The sequence below is a fragment of the Hyaena hyaena genome, unplaced genomic scaffold (assembly GCF_003009895.1).
Source record: "Hyaena hyaena isolate Hyena2069 unplaced genomic scaffold, ASM300989v1 scaffold_28, whole genome shotgun sequence".
Classification (NCBI taxonomy): domain Eukaryota; kingdom Metazoa; phylum Chordata; class Mammalia; order Carnivora; family Hyaenidae; genus Hyaena; species Hyaena hyaena.
In genome coordinates, this window is record NW_024080660.1 from 4,239,914 (window position 1) to 4,258,949 (window position 19,036).

General features: G+C 42.9%; 1 protein-coding gene, 1 long non-coding RNA gene and 2 other non-coding genes across 7 annotated transcripts in view; 2 read left to right on the forward strand and 2 right to left on the reverse strand.

Annotated features, from left to right (window-relative positions):
• Window positions 1-1,269: 1,269 nt before the first annotated feature.
• LOC120228938 lies at window positions 1,270-15,786 on the reverse strand. 2 transcript variants are annotated; one of them, XR_005527630.1, is made up of 4 exons: window positions 15,320-15,786; window positions 14,600-14,778; window positions 5,266-5,506; window positions 1,270-1,470 (listed from the first exon to the last, which is right to left on the reverse strand). It is a non-coding gene; the product is annotated as an uncharacterized LOC120228938 (long non-coding RNA). The 2 variants fall into 2 exon arrangements; XR_005527629.1 differs by having other exon boundaries at window positions 14,586-14,778.
• Window positions 7,451-7,523, forward strand: TRNAK-UUU. The gene has a single exon. It is a non-coding gene; the product is annotated as a tRNA-Lys (tRNA).
• Window positions 7,805-7,877, reverse strand: TRNAK-UUU. Its single transcript has one exon. It is a non-coding gene; the product is annotated as a tRNA-Lys (tRNA).
• Window positions 15,787-16,022: 236 nt separating the features above from the next.
• The window catches only part of MDM4 (MDM4 regulator of p53), a 37,098-nt gene continuing 34,084 nt past the window's right edge, over window positions 16,023-19,036 (forward strand). For 2 of the 3 annotated variants that reach the window (XM_039227573.1, XM_039227575.1), the window contains exon 1: window positions 16,023-16,134. The gene's annotated coding sequence lies outside the window, so the exon portion shown is untranslated. Of the gene's footprint in view, window positions 16,135-16,325; window positions 16,891-19,036 lie in introns of those variants that run through there. The other variant, XM_039227574.1, reaches the window with a different exon arrangement.

Consider the following 19,036-nt stretch of genomic DNA (forward strand, 5'->3'; position numbering starts at 1 on the left):
TTAACTGACTGAGCCACCCGGACGCCCATCAGCTTCACTTCCTACTCAGGGCTGTTGCGCAGATCAAATGAGAGGATGTGAGTGAAAGTTGTTAATGACTAGACAGAATGCGCGTCAATCATAATGTACACATGATCCTATTCCTGATCCTTGAGAGCCACAGGGGATAAAAACAGGTGTTTATTCACTCCCTCATTTACCACTTGTTTGCGATACAACTATTTGTGACAGCTTACTGTGTGCCTGTCATTGGGCTCGGCTCAGAGGCCTGAGAGAACAGAGTAGCCCAGAGGCCATCAGTGTCTGTGTTGTGGGAGTGAAAAGTCCCAAGTGGAGAGCTGACAGCAAATAGGCCTGGGTCACTGGGTTGAACATCTTATCAAAGGCTTTCTACTGCGCTTTGGTGGGGAGGGAAAACTTTCTTATAAGAGAAACCAGGGCATGCCAAAGGGTTCAGAGTTCATCCTGCAGGTGACAAAGAACCCAGGGGGGTAGACGAGTGGAGCTGGGAGTGACCTGACCAGAAAAGCCTTCTGACGTATTACACGGGAGGGAGGATTTGGAAGATGCACTGGGTGTCTTCCCTTTGCCCCTGCAGATTGGCCCTTCCCTTGACCCCCTGGCTTCCTAGTAGGGGGTGGCCGCTGGGGAGCCCTGGCAAGAGATGGAAGGAAGGAGGTCAAAGAGGTCTGGATATTTGTTTCTTGGGATTTCCTTCTCTTTGGAGTCTCTGTGGGCTGGCTGCCACCCTCAACCAAAGTTCACAGCTCCCCCTAGCTGGTTCCCTCTCCCTCTCTGTCTCCCCTTTTCTCAGTTCCTTTGCCTTCTCAGGCCAGGGGGAGGAAACCTGCTTTCCTGCTGGCCCGATGTACTGCACTCTGTTCCTGGGGCTCTCCTTTACCCCGCTGACCCTTTGTAAATTGTCTCTTCAGACTGGAGTGTGCCATTTGCTCCCTGCCAGGTTAGGGACAGCCTGTTAGAACAGGCTGAGAGCTTAGGAGGCCGGGGCTACGTTCAGAGTGCAAGATCAGAGAATCTCTGATCTGCCAGGGCTGTGGCAGTGAGAATAAAAAGGAAAGGACAGATGCAAGAGATGGGTAGGAAGTCACATCAATAATATTTGATAGTCTGTTGGATGTAGGGAGTGGGAGGGAGGGATCTAGAATCACTCTCCACTCGATGCCTTAGGAATTGGTGGCCGGTGGTGCCAGTCACTAAATGGACTATGTAAGACAGGGCCCAGGGGTTGAAGGAGAAAAACCTGAGTTTATTTTTGGACATGTTGGGTTTAAGGAATCTGTGGAATGTTTAGGTGAGGTTGTCTGGCATACAGTGGATTTCTGAAGCTAAAGTCAGAGCAGAGGTGTGGACAGATGACACCAGTTTTGGACTCCTCAGATTATAGATGGTCAGTGAAACTGTGGACATGCAGGAGATCACCCAGGTGGCCATGCAGAGGAAGCAAGAGCCCTGCAAAAGAAGTGGAGAAGAAGCAACCACGTTGATTGGGGGGGAACTGAGACCACAGTGTCAGAAAGGAGGGTGGGGGGAAGTGTCAGGAAAGTGGTTTGGAACACAGGTGTGGCAGGGACACACAGGGAAGGCAGGGCTGCGAAGTGCCCGCTGGATTGGCTGGAAAGTCTCCAGGACCAGCGGAGTGAGAACAGTCACAGTTACACCAGGCTCCAGCCGGTTAAGGAATAAGAGAGACACAAAATAACATTGAGCATTTTTTTGTTTGTTTTCTAGAAGGTTGACAGTTCATGGAAAGGAGAAATATACGGCAGTGGATGATGGGAAGAGGGCTGCTGGATCAAGGGAAAGATTTTTGTTATGTTTTTTCTTTTTCAGCAGGGAAAGCTTAAACATGTTCATATGTTGAGGGGGAAGACCAAGGAGATAGATGATTAATGAAAAACATCCCAGAGGGGATGGGATCCGGGCACACGGGGGTGGAGTGGGCTGGGATATCTAAGAGGAAGGGTACCACAAGCAGCTTGCGTAGATTGGTGAGCCTAGAGGTTAGGAGTGAACCGGCTGCTGCCTGATGGTCCTGAACTAATTTCCTGAGAGAGGAGGGGTCAAGCAGGGCTTGAGGATTTAAGGAAAGTGGTTAAGGTTAAAACAGCCACCACAAGGAATGAGGATGGTAGCTTCTTAGAAGGAAAATGGAATTGTCAGCAGAGTGGAGGATGTGGCTGGAATCAGATATTCTGATATACAGTGGTTATGATGTTAACATTTTCATCATTTTTCTTCTGCAGGTGTAGAATGTTAAATCACGGCTGGGAACGGAGGTGGGCGTGGGAGTGGGGGTGTTGCAGAATAGGTACAGTTGGAGGTTAAATGCGAAAGAGGGCTCCTAACAAAAGAGGAAGTGGCCAAGGAGGGATGTGAAGCTGGGGAAAGGCTGTGAATCTTGAGGAAGGGGCTACCTCCAGTCTTGCTCTGCTCCTATCTCTTTCCCAACACCCCAGCCAGAATGATCTTTCTAGAGCATATGTCTGTTTGCCTTGCACGGCAGCTCCGTGAGGGCAGGGATTCTTTTTTTTTTTTTTTTTTAAGTTTGTTTGTTTATTTTTGAGGGAGGGAAAGAGCAAGAGGGAGAGAGAGAATCCCAAGCAGGTTCCATGCTGTTACTGCAGAGCCCGAATCAGGGCTTGAACCCAGAAACCATGAGATCATGACCTAAGCGGAAATCAAGAGCCTGACGCTCAACTGACGGAGCCACCCAAGGCATTCCAGTGCAGGGATTTTTTACCTTGGTTTTTATTATTTTTTAACCTTTTTTTACCTTAATTTTTAAACTTCTGTACTTCCCAGAGCCTGGAACAGTACCTGGCATGTAGCGTGTGCTCAATAAAATTTGTCAAATGAATGAATGAATGACTCCATATAGCTCTTGGATGAAGCTCAAACTTTTTAAATCAACAAGGTCTCTCATAATCTGGCCCTTGCTTTTCACGCTAGCTTCAGAGGACGAAGACTGTCTTGTTCATTTTGTATCCTCAGAATGCCCGTAATGCCTGTATTTAATACATGGGGCTTGAATGAATCACTCCGTCCCTCATTCCAAGGCAAACTCCATGTTGTTTCTAGAATACATGCGATTCCCACCTAGGGGTCTTTCTACGAGTTCTTCCCACTGCCTGGAAAGGGCCTCCTACCCGCCAAAAACCCACCTCTGTTGCCCTACCCATTATGTGGCTGTCTGGAATGTATAAATATGTCATCTTACATGGCAAAAGGATTGTGCAGATATGATTAAGTTAAACACCCCCAGTTGGGGAGATTAGCCTGGATTACCCAGAGGAGCCCAATCTAATTACATTGGTCCTTAAAAGCAGAACGCTTCACTCAGCTGAAGTCCGAGGGAGAGGTGGTGACGGAAGAATGGTAAAAGGGATAGGACACTACTGGCTTTTACACTGGAAAACTGAGGTCCGGAGCCAAGAAATGTGAACATCTTCTAGAAACTGGAAAATGTAAGGAAACGGATTCTCCCCTGGAGCCTTCGGAAAGGAACATGGCCCTGTTGACACATTGATTTTAGCCCAGTGGGACCCAAGTGAGGCTTCTGATCTACGTAATAAGCTTTTTAAAAATAGTTCCTCTACATGTATAGCCCGATGTAGGGCTCCATCTCACAAGCTATGAGATCGTGACCTGAGCTGAAATCAAGAGTCAGACGCTCAAGCAACTGGACCACCCAGGCGCCCCTAAGACAATAAACTTTTAATCCACTAAATTTGTGGTGATTTGTTAAAGCAGCAATAGCAAACTAATCCACCCTACAATTAGCTTTCCAGGAAGCTTCCCTAGAGAGCCTCCCAAGGCTGCTTGGATTGTAACACTTACCACAGAGTATCAGAATTGCATGTTTGCTTTTCTCCTGATTTGGGGAGGGGACGAATGAGGAGGGTAATTGGAGTATAAGCTCCTTAAGGAGAAGGCAATCTCTGTTGGGTTTACCTTCGAATTTATAGGATGGATTCATTGCCCGATCCAAAGCTGGTGTTCAGTATATACTTGGTGAATGGGTGAATGAATGAAGCCCTGGTTACTAGTCAGGGAGCAGGTGGTTGAAAGGAACAAGAGGAGAATGTGAGTAAATGTGTGCTGTGTTCTCCCAGGGCTCGGCTCTGGGCCAGGGGTTATCCGTAAAACAAGCTTGAGCTTAAAATTGCAAAGGGCAATGTCTGTGCCATTTTCATTTAAAAATCCTTCAGTAGACTTTCTTCAAAAAGATCCAAATATTTTTGTAAGGTGAATGGATACTGGAGATGGGACAGGGAAGCTCTGTGACTATTTGGTGATCAGATTGATTTCAATCCCTTTGAGTACTACCAGCTCCCAAATCAGTCCCGCTTCTCTCTTGCACCTTTTCCATGACCCAGAATATTTGGGGGCTGCCTTGTTCGGGGAGAGTATGAATCCCAGTGTCTGAGCTCTTGATGCTGTCCAAGACTGTTGGGCTTCCAGCCTGCCTGTATTCTCAGAGAGGAGCGCGGTGGGAGGGCTCACCGGAAACCCAGGCTTCTTTCAGTTTGGAGTTACTAGGACCAAAACGCCAGAGGAGACTTCTCCAAACAACTTCTCTGTATCATGCATCTCCCTGGTACCTTGTAATGATCTTAACTCCAAAGACGCTGTACAGTGATGATGGAAGGTGGGGTCTTTGCATAGGCAGCTACACCTTGGCATTGGTTTGGAATACCTTGGGAAAGCCTCTTAAAATTAAACCTTTCCTGCTGGCCTAAAATCCCACCATTACAGGGGCACCTGCGTGGCTCAGTTGGTTAAGCATCCGACTTCGACTCAGGTCATGATCTCACAGTTAGTGGGTTCAAGCCCCATGTCAGGCTCTGTGCTGACAGCTGGCTCAGAGCCTGGAGCCTGTTTCGGATTCTGTGTCTCCCTCTTTCTCTGACCCTCTCCTGCTCACGCTGTCTCTCTCTCTCTCTCAAAAATAAATAAAGCATTAAAAAAAAATTTAAAAAAAAGTGCATCTGACTCTTGATTTCAGCTCAGTAGTGATCTCACGATGGCATGGGGCCTGCTTGGAATTCTCTCTCTCACCCTCTCTCTCCCTCTCTGCTCCTCTCCTCCCCCCATAAATGTATAAACATTACATTTTTTTTCTTCAACATTAGAGATGTGCTTTCTGTCTCTTCAATACAATTGTGTTCAGCTCCCAACAATCCCCGTGATTTCCTTGCCATGAACCACTGTGGGACTCTCAGGAAGAGGAAGACAAGACCTTACCTTCCATGTAGGTACCCCCAAGTCCCTATGAAAATAATTTCCTCTCAAGGTGTAAGCCAAGGTTTGCCAGCTGTAGGAAGAAGATTATGTCAGGGTCCAGGTAACAGATGGTGTCACTGAGAAGGCAAGAAGGAGAGTGAACTGCAGAGACTTTTCTTGCTCCACAACTTTCCCCAGCTCTGATACAGAGCTGATGGTGATTTTCAGCCAGGTGAGTCTGGTGAATGGGGGTCACAGGAGGCTGTGGGGAAAAAGTATCCCTTTAAAAATTAGTGGGGGAACACCCGAAACTAAATATAACACTTTAGGTTAAGTATACTCAATTATAAGAAAAACTTAATTAGAAAAAGATAAAATAGTGGGGGAAATTATGTTTAAGAAATGGGGGGAGGCAATATAGAATCTGTGAGACTAGACTGCCCTCTAGTGGGAGAATTAAGTTCGACAGTTTGTGTGACGTGAGACACGGAGACATGCTCTAGGAAGAGATGGCACTCCTGTTTGTAATGCAACGTGGGGAAAAGTGGATTCAGTTCACGTTACCTCAGGTGGGACACTGCAATGTTAACAAGCCAAGCTTTTGACTCGACTTTCAAACTTTGCCATTGCCTCTATGATACAATTTTTCTCCTCGGCCCGAAATAAATTTGGTCAGCTGTCTCCAACCTGGCACCTCCTGTCTCTACCTCTCTCCATTCCAGCCACACTAAGCTATTCACCATTCTTCACACCCAGTTTATTTAACACAGTGGATGCTCAAGAAATGTCTGAGTGAATAAATGACAAAGGTCTGCTGGCTCATTACAATTTACTCTGCGCACCTCTGACAGTTATTTGTTGACATTCAACCCTGACCATGTGTTTTTCTTGCCGAAAACACAAGGGCCCCATCCTTGTTTTATAACCACGGCCTTTCTGCCCGTGCTCCTCGCCCGCCACTCTGTACCTGAATTCTTATTGCTGCATTTATTACTTTGTTAAAGTGGTTTTCTTAAGTGTCTGCCTTCTTTCCCTGGCTGTGAGCAGGATCTGTGTCCCACAGACCTTCGACTCCAAAGCTAGCATAGGGCCTAAGCCATATTAGATAATCAATAATTATTCAGTTAAATCATTTCTTCCTGTTGCATTTTGAGTCTGTTCCTCCTAATCTTATTCACTGTGGGAAAAGTAATAGTGCGGTAAAACTTCAGATTTAGATGGTATCTTACAGGTCGTCTGATCAATTTCCCTCGTTTTATAGATGTGGAAACCCCGGACTGCTCAGGATCACGCAGTTTGTTGGTCTTTGTTCTAAAAGAATCAGACAATTGTGGGAAAGAAATTCCTCCAACTGAGGTTGAGCTGTTTTGTTGTTCATTGTGTTCAGAAGCCTCAAATTCCCAGAAACAAAAATGAATTCCCTTATCAGTCTTCAAAATTTCATAATCCTGTACTCCCCACCCTGTGCGTCAGGGCTGATGAAACTGATTCTGGGACAAACCAGGCTGAGCCGGAGATTTATATTCCGAATACTCCACGTTGTTCCCACCAGTGCACACGGACACGGCTTTAGAAGTGCTCATTTTGTGAATCTGACTTGGAAATGGCAACTTGCCTAGAAGGCAGGGAAAGGCAAAAATTCAATCAAAACTGAAATTAAAAGTCTAAGCTCCTCTTCTCTCTTCTAAATTTGGACCCGCCTTTCCACCGTCACTTCTATCTTCTTATATTAGCTCCTCGATTCGTATATCAAATGTTTCTTTCCTTCTTTTGTGCTGAGGAATGCTTATCTAACAGCTATGTCATCTACTGAATGGAAATGTATTTTTCATTAAAGGGAAAGGTACTGTCATCTGGTTCTGTAGAATAACTGAAATTAAGAGGTCCTATCGGTGAAGTGATAGATGGGAGACAGAAGAACTGTAACAAAGGGAGGTTACAATGCTATATCTAAAAGTTTAATGTTGGTTGCCTTATCCTGTAAGTTGCTACCATTTCATTTCAGAGTTCAGCAGATATTGGCAATTGATTAAATATGAAATACGAAAGAACTTGAAGAACACATGTCTTAAGTAAATGGAGAAATAGAAAAATGAATGCTTATTTTTCTTTATCTTGCTAAAAAAAATCTTTCAATATGGTTTACCAGAGAAGTAACTTGTTAGAATTATATCAAGTAAACAGAAAAGCAGGGCTTCCCAAGAGTGCCCGGATAGCTCAGTCGGTAGAGCATCAGACTTTTAATCTGAGGGTCCAGGGTTCAAGTCCCTGTTCGGGCGTCTGTGGCTTTTGCCCCCTTACTTACATTACCACATATTACCGTATGAAAAATCCTAGCACCGAAGCAAAGCTCTATCTCAAATTGAGTTTGTTTTTTCATTGCTTTTAGAATACGCAAGGTAAATATGTTCTCAGAGAAGAAAAATCCAACTATGCAAAATCACTCAATTTGTTGGGGGATATGGAGGTTTTTATGTGGTTTCCCAATGAGACAGAATTTGTGTTGTTCAGATTGTTAAAGATTGAGGGGGAAAAAATTATGGCGGAAGTTAAAGCTAAGCGCCCGAACAGGGACTTGAACCCTGGACCCTCAGATTAAAAGTCTGATGCTCTACCGACTGAGCTATCCGGGCTCTCACAAGAAAATGCTCTTACTACAATGCCTTACATAAGAATAAAGAACCTTGCGTAATCGAGTCCTCCCACCTACATTTTCTGGAACTGTTTTAAACCCCAGAAAGCTCAGGATTCATACAACAGAGAAACGGAAGACCTAAATCATGTACTTGTCACAGCTGTAGCAGCTACTTCAGAATTGAGGTTTTTATGTGCCTGTTAACCATTATTACGTAGGCTTCTTTGATTTGTAATCTCTCCAATACGTCCAGGATTAAGAGAACGGCGAGGTATATCACTTTTGAAGCGTTGTAGTGGCATCAGGTCTATTTTATCATTGACAATAAGGTAGATATCAGTTCTAAAACTGACCCGACAACAGAAAAAAAAAAAAAAAACAGTCTCAGAGAAGAGTATAGATATGCTGCTGGAAGCTATTGGGTTGAACTTCATAGTATAAAGTGGGAGAAAGGACCCTGCAGAGGGATAGTGTGATTGTCCTGTAAGTCCCTTGAAGATGTCCAAGTAATTTCAAATGACGCAAACCCTGGAGAAAGTCACCAGCAGTGACCCTGAGAGCCAGAGAGGAAAGCTGAACGTGCCTGCAGAGAGATCTTATTGATCATAGCATTGAAGGCTCCTAGCAGCATAAGCAATCTGAGCACTGCCTTCTGCTATAGGGCTGGCTTTAAGAATTACCCACCAAAGGGCTTAGGGTGAGACATTAAAGAATATTCCATCTGCCTAATTCCAACGCTTCAAGAGTGATTGTTCAGGCCCAGCAATTTTACCCCCACCCCACCTTCGTCCTAAAGAAATAATCAGGGATATACAAAAAGACTTGATTACAGGAGAGATCGTCATGGTATTTTGATTGGAAAATATTGCAAATGACAGAAATGGCTATATAAATTGTGGTACAGTCTTGATACATGAACTATTATGTAGCTATTAATAACCATGTTATAGAAGAATACAACTTGTGGGAAAATGCAAAATAGTGTTAAGTTAGGAAATATTTCAAACCAATTTTTTAAAAAGGTGTATATACGTACATTAAAAACCTGAAAGCATAAATATGTTTCTACATAAAGTCTGGGTTCTGAATCGAGGTGCACCTGTTTGAAACCTTACTTCCACTGTGGTGATCTTGAGTAAACTACTTCTCTGTGTCTCAGGACAATAGGATAATTGTGAGAATTTTTAAGGTAGCTTATACAAATTGTTTGGAACAGTGTCTGACAAGTAAAAAGCAATCATGACATCATATAAGGACTTAACGGCAAAGACGTAACAGGAACAGACTGCAGATTCTGCTCTAGCGTTCAACAGTGTCTACGCTTCAACAAGGACTTAACTTATTTTCAACAATCATTTTTTTAATCAAGATCTAATCGGCATATAACATTAGCTTCCAGTCTACAACATAACGAGTCCGTATTTGTATATATTGCAAACCGTCACCACAGTGAGTCTAGTTAACATGTGTCATGACACAGTAACACGTTTTTTTAATTATGGTGAAAGCCTGGAAGATCTACTCTCAGCAACTTTCAAATATGCATTACAGCATTATTAACTATAGTGACTGTGCTGTCGCTCACTGTCACAGTGATGACACTGTGCTGTCATCAGGCTTAACATATTTGAATGGACTCGAGGAAGATATGAAGAATTTTAAAAGCTGACAATATTGTGTTAATTCCAGACAAACAGAATCACTTTATCCCCTAAGCAATGGGGGAGCTTTTGAAAGTTTGGCTCAGGGCACCTGGGTGGCTCAGTCAGTTGAGCATCTGGCTCTTGACTTTGGCTCATGTCATGATCTCGAGGCTTATGGGTTTGAGCCCCACGTTGGGCTCTGTGTTGACAGTGCTGAACCTGCTTGGGATACTCTCTCTCTCCCTCTCTCTGCCCCTCCCCTGCTCACACTCTCTCTCAAAATAAACAAATAAATTCAATAAAAATATTTTTTAAAAAAAGTTTGGCTCAGTTATGTTCCAGTTTCCCACTCAAAGGAGCACACATTAGATTTGTTTCATTTGTGCTACAATAAAATCAATATTCAAATATTTTCTGTAAGAATCACATCACCAGAATTAATCATCTGCCCAGAGCTAATGGTACAATGGTTTCTAAAATTGGCTCTGTGCAGACGGGGTGCTTAGTTATCAAGTTAGGAATATTAGACTGCCTTTTCTTTGCTCAAAACCCGTTGGCTCTCCCCTACTACTTTATTGAGTAATACATGGAACATTTTACAGCACCATTCAAAATCCTCCACAATCTGGCCCTGGTCTACTTTGCTATGAATATGATGCAAACCAAAATTGTTATTTAAAATTTTCCAGTAGCCACATTAGAAAAAAGTAAAAAGAAACAGATGAAATTAATTTTAATAACATATATTATTCAACCCAATATTCTAAAATATTATCACTTTGATATGTAATCAATATAAAGCATTATTGGGGCATCTAGATGGTTCGGTCAGTTAAACATCCAACTTTGGCTTAGGTCATGATCTGACAGTTTGTTAGTTCATGCCCTGTGTCAGGCTCAGAGTCTGGAGCCTGCTTCAGATTCTGTGTCTCCCTCTTTCTCTGCCCCTTCCCTGCTCATGTTCTGTCTCTCTCTCTCTCTCAAAACTTAACATTAAAATAAGTAATTAAAAATTTAAAAATATAAAACATTTTTTTAATGTTTTATTTATTTCTAGGAGACAGAGAGAGAGAGAGAGAGAGAGAGAGAGCGCGCGCAAGCAGGGGAGGGCCAGAGAGAGAGGGAGTCACAGACTGAAACAGGCTCCAGGCTCTGAGCTGGCAGTCAGCACACAGCCCGATGCGGGGCTCGAACCCACGAACTGCGAAAAAATATAAAACATTATTAATGAGATACTTTATAGTTATTTTTCACTACTAAGTCTTTGAATATGATGTGTATTTTATACTTATAGAACATCTCAATTTGGACTAGCCAAATTTCAAGCCACAGGTAGCTGGTGAATATTAAATTAGACAGTTGATTCAATACCAAGCCAATCTTTTACTCAGTAACCAACACTTTGACCAAAGTAGATTTTTTTCAATTTTAAGATCATATCTTCTAATTCCTCATCTCTTTCTCTCCTCATTATTTGTGCCATGTTTCTTCAAATGACTTCTCCCATTTATGCATCTTGAAATCCTATTCATTTAAAAATTTTTTTCAATGTATATTTATTTTTGAGAGAGATCGGTAGAGAGAGAGAGAGAGAGAGCACGAGAGACAGAGGGACACAGAGAGAGGGAGACACAGAATCGGAAGCCAACTCCAGGCTCAGAGCTGTCAGCGCAGAGCCTGATGTGGGGCTCAACCCCACAAACTGTGAGATCATGACCTAAGCCAAAGTCGGATGCTTAACCAGCTGAGCCACCCAGGCACCCTCCAAAGTCCTATTCATTTTTTAAGGCCCCAGTCAAATGAAACCTCTTTCACAATCTTCAATGATTGTGTTAAATAGGAAAACAAGATTAATTCAAGAGATCTTAGGCTCATATTCAATTTATAGATTCAGTAACAGAGACATGTATTTATTCTTCAAATTGAAAAAGTAAAATTGGACCTTCATGTTACAACATGCAAAAAAATCAACTGCAAATGAATTAACGGCCTAGCTGTGAAAAGGACATCTTTAGGACTTTTAGGAGAAAATATATGAGAGTATTTTTATTACCCCCAAATAGGGAAGAATCTCTTTTAAAAAAAGGACGTGAAACATAAGGAAAATAATTAATAAATCTGACTTCATTAAAAGAACTTCTGAGGGGCGCCTGGGTGGCTTAGTTGGTTAAGCGTCCGACTTTCGCTTAGGTCATGATCTCGCTGTTCGTGGGTTCGAGCCCCGCGTCGGGCTCTGTGCTGACTGCCAGCTCAGAGCCTGGAGCCTATTTCAGAGTCTGTATCTCCCTCTCTCTCTGACCCTCCCCTGCTCACGCTGTCTCTCTCTCTCCTAGAAATAAATAAAAAAAATATTAAAAAAAAAGAACTTCTGAAAAATACTTCTGTTCCTCAAAAAGACAACATTGAAAAAGTGAAAACAAGATATAGATTTGAAGATTGGTAATACATATAATCAAGAAGGATTAATGTCCAGATTATATAGAGAACTCCTACAAATTAGCAAGGAAAAGACTAACCAATAGAAAAATGGGCAAAAGATATGGACAGGTAATTCATAGGTGAGAAACCATGGTCAATAAATACGAAAAAATGCTCGACCTTACTAATAATCATGGAAATATAAACCAGAAACTCTCATGTCTACCAGGTTGATTTTTCAAGTCTGACAATACCAAGGATTGGCAAAGATATGGAACAACAGACTTACACACACTCGTGAGGAGTGTATATCTCTACAACCACTTTTGAGAGCCCTGTGTTATGATCTGATAGTGTTGACAATGTGCTTGTGACCCAATAATTCTACTCCCTGGAGTGCACAAGTGCAAGAATGTCGATGGCTGCACTGTTTGTAACAGCAAACGATGGGAAACACCTTAGTATTTATCAAAGGAGGGGATGAATAAAAAACTGTGGTGCGATCATTACCACTATGGGCTGAATTATGCACCCCCCCCATTAATATGTTGAAGTCCTACCCACTGAGCACCTCAGAATGTGACTCTATTTGGAGCCAGGCCTTTTATGGAGGTGGTTAAGGTAATCTGAGGTCATGGGGTGGGTCCTAAGGCATTATGGTCGGTGTCCTAATAAGAAGAGATTAGGGCACAGACAACTCACAGATCAAGCAGTAAGGACGAAGCAAGAAGGCAGCCATGTGCAAACCAAGGAGAAGAATCAAATCAGAAGAAACCAAATTGGGCAACAACTTGATCTTGTACTTCTAGCACCCAGAACTGTGAGAAAACAAATTTCTATTGTTTAAGCCATCTTGTCTATGGTATTTTGTGAAGGCAGCTCTAGAAAAGCACACTTAGTATATTGCTATATAACAATTAATTCCACAACTCAATATATTACTACACAGCATTACTCCACAATTTTGAAAATTCATTAACCAACCATACGTGATTTAACATTGTGGAGCTTCACGATGATGAGGGGGAAAAATGCAAGTTCCAATAGAATACATACAGTTTGATGACATTTATAAAGAATTTAAAAGCACAAAATTCTGAGGGATGATGACATTTATAAAGAATTTAAAAGCATAAAATTCTGAGGGAATATATATACATATATAAATCCTTAAAGTCTAATGAAGTGCATGGCAGGGGTGAATACCAAATTCAGAATAGTGGTTCCCTGTGGAGTTGAAGGAGGGAGATGGGACTACAGAGAACTTTTTTGTTATAGGTAAAGTTTTGTTCTTTTGGAAGAGTGCTGGGGGGAGCCTAGGTGGCTTGGTTGGTTGAGCGTCCAACTTTGGCTCAGGTCATGACAGCACAGAGCCTGGAGCCTGCTTCTGATTCTGTGTCTCCCTTTCTCTCTGCCCCTCTTCTGCTCACACTCTGTCTCTCAAAAATGAGTAAACATTAAAAAAAAAAAAAAAAAAGGAAAAGTGATGGGGAAAAGATTAGATTCTTCTTTATCCCTTTTTTGAACTTAAAAAATTTTTTAAATGTTTTATTTATTTCTGAGAGAGAGAGACAGCATGAGCAGGGGAGGGTCAGAGAGAGAGGGAGATACAGAATCTGAAACAGGCTCCAGGCTCCGAGCAAGCTGTCAGCACAGAGCCCAACACAGGGCTCGAACCCACGAACCGTGAGATCATGACCTGAGCCAAAGTCAGATGCTTAACCGACTGAACCACCCAGGCACCCCTTCTTTATCCCTTTTTGTATGTGTGAAGTAGTTCATTATAAATTTTAAAGAAATGCTATAGATCAATAACACTGACTTCCAATTCCTTTAGAACTACCAGGGGCTCTAGAAAAATCATCTCATTTAGCCATTTTATTTACAGACCGGGAAACTGTAGAACTGTGTAACTTTCTGGTTTCTAGAAATAGCTAGACTAAACCCAGGTTTCCTGTCTCTTTATTAAATAAACAGTCTTTGAGTATAGTTCTTAGAGAAGGAAGTGGGGATCACTGAGTTATGAGCTTAGGCTAATTTCATTTTCTTTTTAAGTGTCTTTGACGAGCAGAAGAAATGCTATAGTTATGGCTTATTTCCATTACAGCAAGTCATTTGATGAAGTTTTATGAAATCCTTGGGAAAGGATAGGAAATGTGTCCACATATTGACCACTAGTAGGTAGAATCATTTGTGGCTTAAGAACAACATTCAAGGATGAATGATTAATCACGAATTAGCATCAACCATGATGGGAAAAGCTCTATTCTTTTTTTTTTTTTTTAATGCTTATCCATTTTTTGAGAAACAGACCATGAGCAGGGGAAAGGCAGAGAGAGAGAGACAGACAGACAGAATCCGAAGCAGGCTCCGAGCTGTCAGCACAGAGCCCAATGCAGGGCTCAAACCCATGAACGGCGAGATCATGACCTGAGCTGAAGTCAGGTGCTTAACCGACTGAGCCACCCAGGAGCCCCGAAAAGCTCTATTCTTAACCATGTCCTATTCAGCATATTTATCAAGACTTTCAATGAAGACAAGTCAAATATGTTAACCAAAATGTTTGCAAAACGCAAAATTAAAGAGCTAATCCCTCTCACCCTTCCAGGCATGGTAAAGCACAGCTCATCAAGCATTGCACTTACCACATTCTCATTACCTGGACTGTCGGACTTCTCCACTAGACAGATTCCAGCTGTTACTTGTTTTGGAATCTTCTAGGTTGGTGTGTGGCACACAGTAGATGTTCAACAACTGTTTATCTTAAACAGTTACATGACAGGGTCCTAATTCCAAGAGTCCAGGAGACAGTAGGAAGAGACCTAAACTAACCAGATGCTATTTAAAAGATACAAAACAAATTCCTGTTTGGGAACTAAAAAAAAAAAAAAAAACAGCACTAAAATTAATTGCACAAAAAGAGAGGGGGAAACAGCTGAGAGTAGTTCTTCTAAAAAAGCCCCTCCCCTCTTATCTTTGAGAGAGGTGGTTGCTGACCTCAAGCTCTTTCAGAGCAAATGTGAAAAAGGAATTACTTTTTCGGCTCATTTACAGAAATCTGGATCCCCAGCTATGCGGAAGGTTATGCCATTAATAGAGCAAGTGCAATGTGCAAATTAAGGGGAGGGGAGGTCATTGCCTCATTTTATTTAGCATGGGTGTGTACCCAGTTCTGGGAGCCACATATTAAACAGGACAAACAGGTACTTGTTCAGAAGATGGTGACTAGGGTGGCTTGAAGCCATGTCAAGTAAGAAATAGTTGAAGCTGTGAAGGATGTTCAGCTTGCGGAAAAACAAGGCACAGGGTTAGAGATGAGACATGGCAACTGTCTTTAAATGACTGAATAGTATTCATATCGTCAAGAATGACGCCTTACTCTTCTTCCAAGTGTGTGGACATGAAACCAATGGAAATGGCACAGTAAGATACTTCAGCCCAGAAAATCCTCTAACATTTAGAATCATCTTGAAATCAATGAAATGTGGTATTTGGGAGAGATAACACCATTTGGCACCGGCGGAGTTGGAAGTCAGCCAACCTGAGAGGTTTGTTGCAGGACGTTAGACTCGGTGACCTAGTTGTCTGATCCAAGGAAGCTCCACTTTGTTCTTTGCACCTCTTTCAGCATTTATCACATACCTTCTAGTTATTCGTGTATATTATAGTTCAATTTCCCCCAATAAGCGACAACACTAACATGCTGTTTGCTGTCTCCAAGCCATCACCTCTGGGGAATAAGAATGAATACGTTAACTTTGAGAAACAGAGGAAGTGGTGTTTTTTTGGAAGATGGGAAGGCTGCCTCTGACAATGCTATTACGTTTCTGCCATCCTCGGCTTTTGATGTCATAGGGCACATCTGTAAATACCATCAGACTCTGCGAGTTCCTCAAACGTTTTCTCCTGAAACGTCACAACTCAGTCGTCCAAGTCCTGCGACTCTCTCCCCCGACTGGGCTCTACTCTATGGTAGGGAGAAGGCCGTCATTCTACCTCTCTAGCTCTCCAGCGGAGCCTCTATGGTTTCGGAGGCCTCACCGGAAGCCCTGGTGTGAGACGGGTTCAGGAGGCCGGAAGTTGCGCCCTCACTACTCGCCGTTTCAAAATGCTGCTGAGGCCTTAGGGCTTGTGACTGACGCCCCCTCCCCCACCCGCGCTCGGCGGGGGAGCGACTTATGGAGCGGCCGTAAGGTGTGGCTCTTGGGTTTCGGCGGCCGGGTCCCCGGCGGCTGGGGTCGGAAGGCGGGGAGCGGGCGGCGGTGCGGCCAGTTCGGCGGGCCTTGGAGCCGGGGCAGCGGGCGGGTGGAGCTTGAGGCGTGGGTGGCGGCGCGGGCGGAAGACGGGCTGGCGGGGGAAGGGCTGTGCGCTGGGTCCCCGCGGAAGGTAAAAATGGAAGGGGAGTGACGTGCTGGCTGCAATCCGGCTGGCCGGTTTACGAGTCTGAAATCGAAATAATCGGTCGACGATGTTTAACTGGACGCAAAACTGGGGAGATACTGAGGCCCTTTGGAGGAAAGAGGTGGGCACCGTGGGAGGCGGGAAGAGTGACACTGATGTGTCTCAGGAATGTAAGGTAGTAACTTTCAAGGGCTGCGCACCATCTGTGTCGGATGCACTTGAGTGCTTGTTTGAAGAAGGCTTGTTTGGCGGCCCCACCCAGACCAGCCCAAGCAGAACATCCGGAGATGGGGTTCCGGGGTATATATTTGAATCGGCGCATCTCCCAACTGATTTTTGTACACCGTGAGGTTTGAAAACCACTGTTTTTAAAGCGACAGCCGGAGAAGATGCTCTTGCTCTTCCCCGTCATCAGGAAAGCTGTGTGTTGGTGAGGAAGCCCCTCCACGCTGAACAAGTAGCTGTCACACCTCGTTGGTACCTTTGGTGTTAAGTATTACTGCGTCTTGATTTAGATTTTGTCTCCTCCTTCCTTCTTGACACGAAAAGGTAATTGAATTGAAAAGTGTTTATTTCATAGTACTTTGTTTTACAACACTAGGTAGGATCACACATTTTTGTTGTTCATAAAAAACAAAATAAATGTGTGCCTGAAGTTTGAAAAAAATGCACACAGTAACAGAAGTGTGTACAGTTTAACTGGTCAGCAGCCCTCACGGGTTCTCTCCTCAGGCTGGCGACTGTTAACTCCTTGATGTTAACATCCTTCCTGATTTTTTCCTACAGGACTCACATTTTTAAACAACAGGGGGATCATTTTGAATGTACTGTGTATGCGCCTTAGTTTCTAAGATGATAGCAGGGACAGCTTCCATCAAATATACATGTAAGACCTTCTTTTAAATATTTGCATAGTATTGCATTATAGAGTTGTACAACAAATGTCGTGAGCCATGTCCATCTGGATTTTTAGGTTGTTGCTGGCAGTTGTTTGTTTTGCAAACTATGCAGGAGTATACTCTTGGCTAACACTTGACCTTCCTAGGTGCCTAGCTGACTTTGTAACAACTAAGCACAGTAGTTTTTTTTTAAAGTTGTTCTTACTGCCCTCAAGTATGTAGTTGATAGAGGATCAGGCAATAGTATTTAGTAGAGGCCCTTATGGCTTTAAAGAATTAAGAAGGATTCTTTCTGCCAACTTCTGACAAGTTTTTAATTAGTCTCAAGATCACAGTTGTCTTCAAAGGTAGACATTTGAAGATGAGGTGTAGGAGTCTCCTGGATTACATGTAGGGTAAAAACCAGCCTTTCATCATTGAGAAATGAGTAAGACTGTTCCTGTTCTCTGTGGCTTCAGTCCAGTAGCAGACACAAATGAAAACCTAAATGGTAAGTGGTAATAGAGCTGCTCTGGTGTCGCCTGCTTCTCTTGGGGAATCAGAAGGCCTTGACCAAGAAAGTGATTTTTGACCTAGGTAGAAGAATAAGACTTTTCAAGACTAGAAAATAAGATTACAGAAGAGGAGAAAGGACAAGTGCCAAGGCAGTGGATTTCCAACTTGGCTGACAATGATGCCCAGGAGAAAAAAAAGTTTTATGTCGTGAACCAGTACACACGTAGGGGTAATGAATGGTTAAGCTCTGCCTCCGCAACTAGAATTCTTGGACTCTAAGACCATGCTTTTTAACAAGGTATTGTCCCCTCTGCCTCAGTTTCCTCTTCTGAAATGAGGACAATAATATATCTACCTAATAGGATTTCTGTATGGATTCAATAAGCTATTGCAGACAAGTGCTTTAAAGAGTGCCTGAGACAAAGGTGCTTAACTGTGTTTTGGCTTTTTTCAATAACAGAAGCAGGTTCCACAAAACAAAACCTAACCTTTGTTATTTACTTTTATTTTCTATTCTGCCTCTGTTTCATTAATGGAGGGGAGGGGTTAAGACCAGCTGGGGTACAACATGTAGTTTGAAAAACTCAGTACTAAAAATACCTGAGAGGTGAGTGGTAAAGGGGCTTGACAAATTCAAGAAACTGAGTTCATCATTCATCATGGTAGGTATTGAGTGGTGCACGTGGAAACTTGAAGTGGAAACCGAGGTGGAAGGAAAGAGTAAGTTGAAGACAGATCGTGTAAGCTTAATGTACACATACCCAGTGAGGGGAGTGAGTTTCTGGAAATGGGAATGAGTCAGCTCGTGAGTCAGCTCTGTAGGCCCATGTGGGATAGCCCTTCACTTTTGAGATTCACTGGAAAACCAGGATATTTTGGCCTGCCCTGGGATATTCCTAGTTCTGCTGTGTTGTGAAATAAAGTGGTGGGATTGACTTCCTTTTCAATAAACACATCTCTCTGGAGGAAGAGTCCTTTTGTTTTTTTTTTTTTAAATTTACTATTTTTTTAACTTTAAATATAGTTAACACACAATGTTGCGTTACTTTCAGGTGTACAGCGTAGTGATTGGACAACTCTGTATGTTATGCTGTGCTCACTACAATTGCAGCTACCATATTGTATCACCATACAATACTAATATACTACCATTGAGTATATTCCCTATGTTGTACCTTTTATTCCTGTGAGTTACTCATTCTGTAACCGGGAGCCTGTATTGCTCACTCGGCTTCACACATTTTGCCCATCCTTCCACCACCTCTCTTCTGGCAGCCGTCACTTGGTTCCAGGGAGAGTTT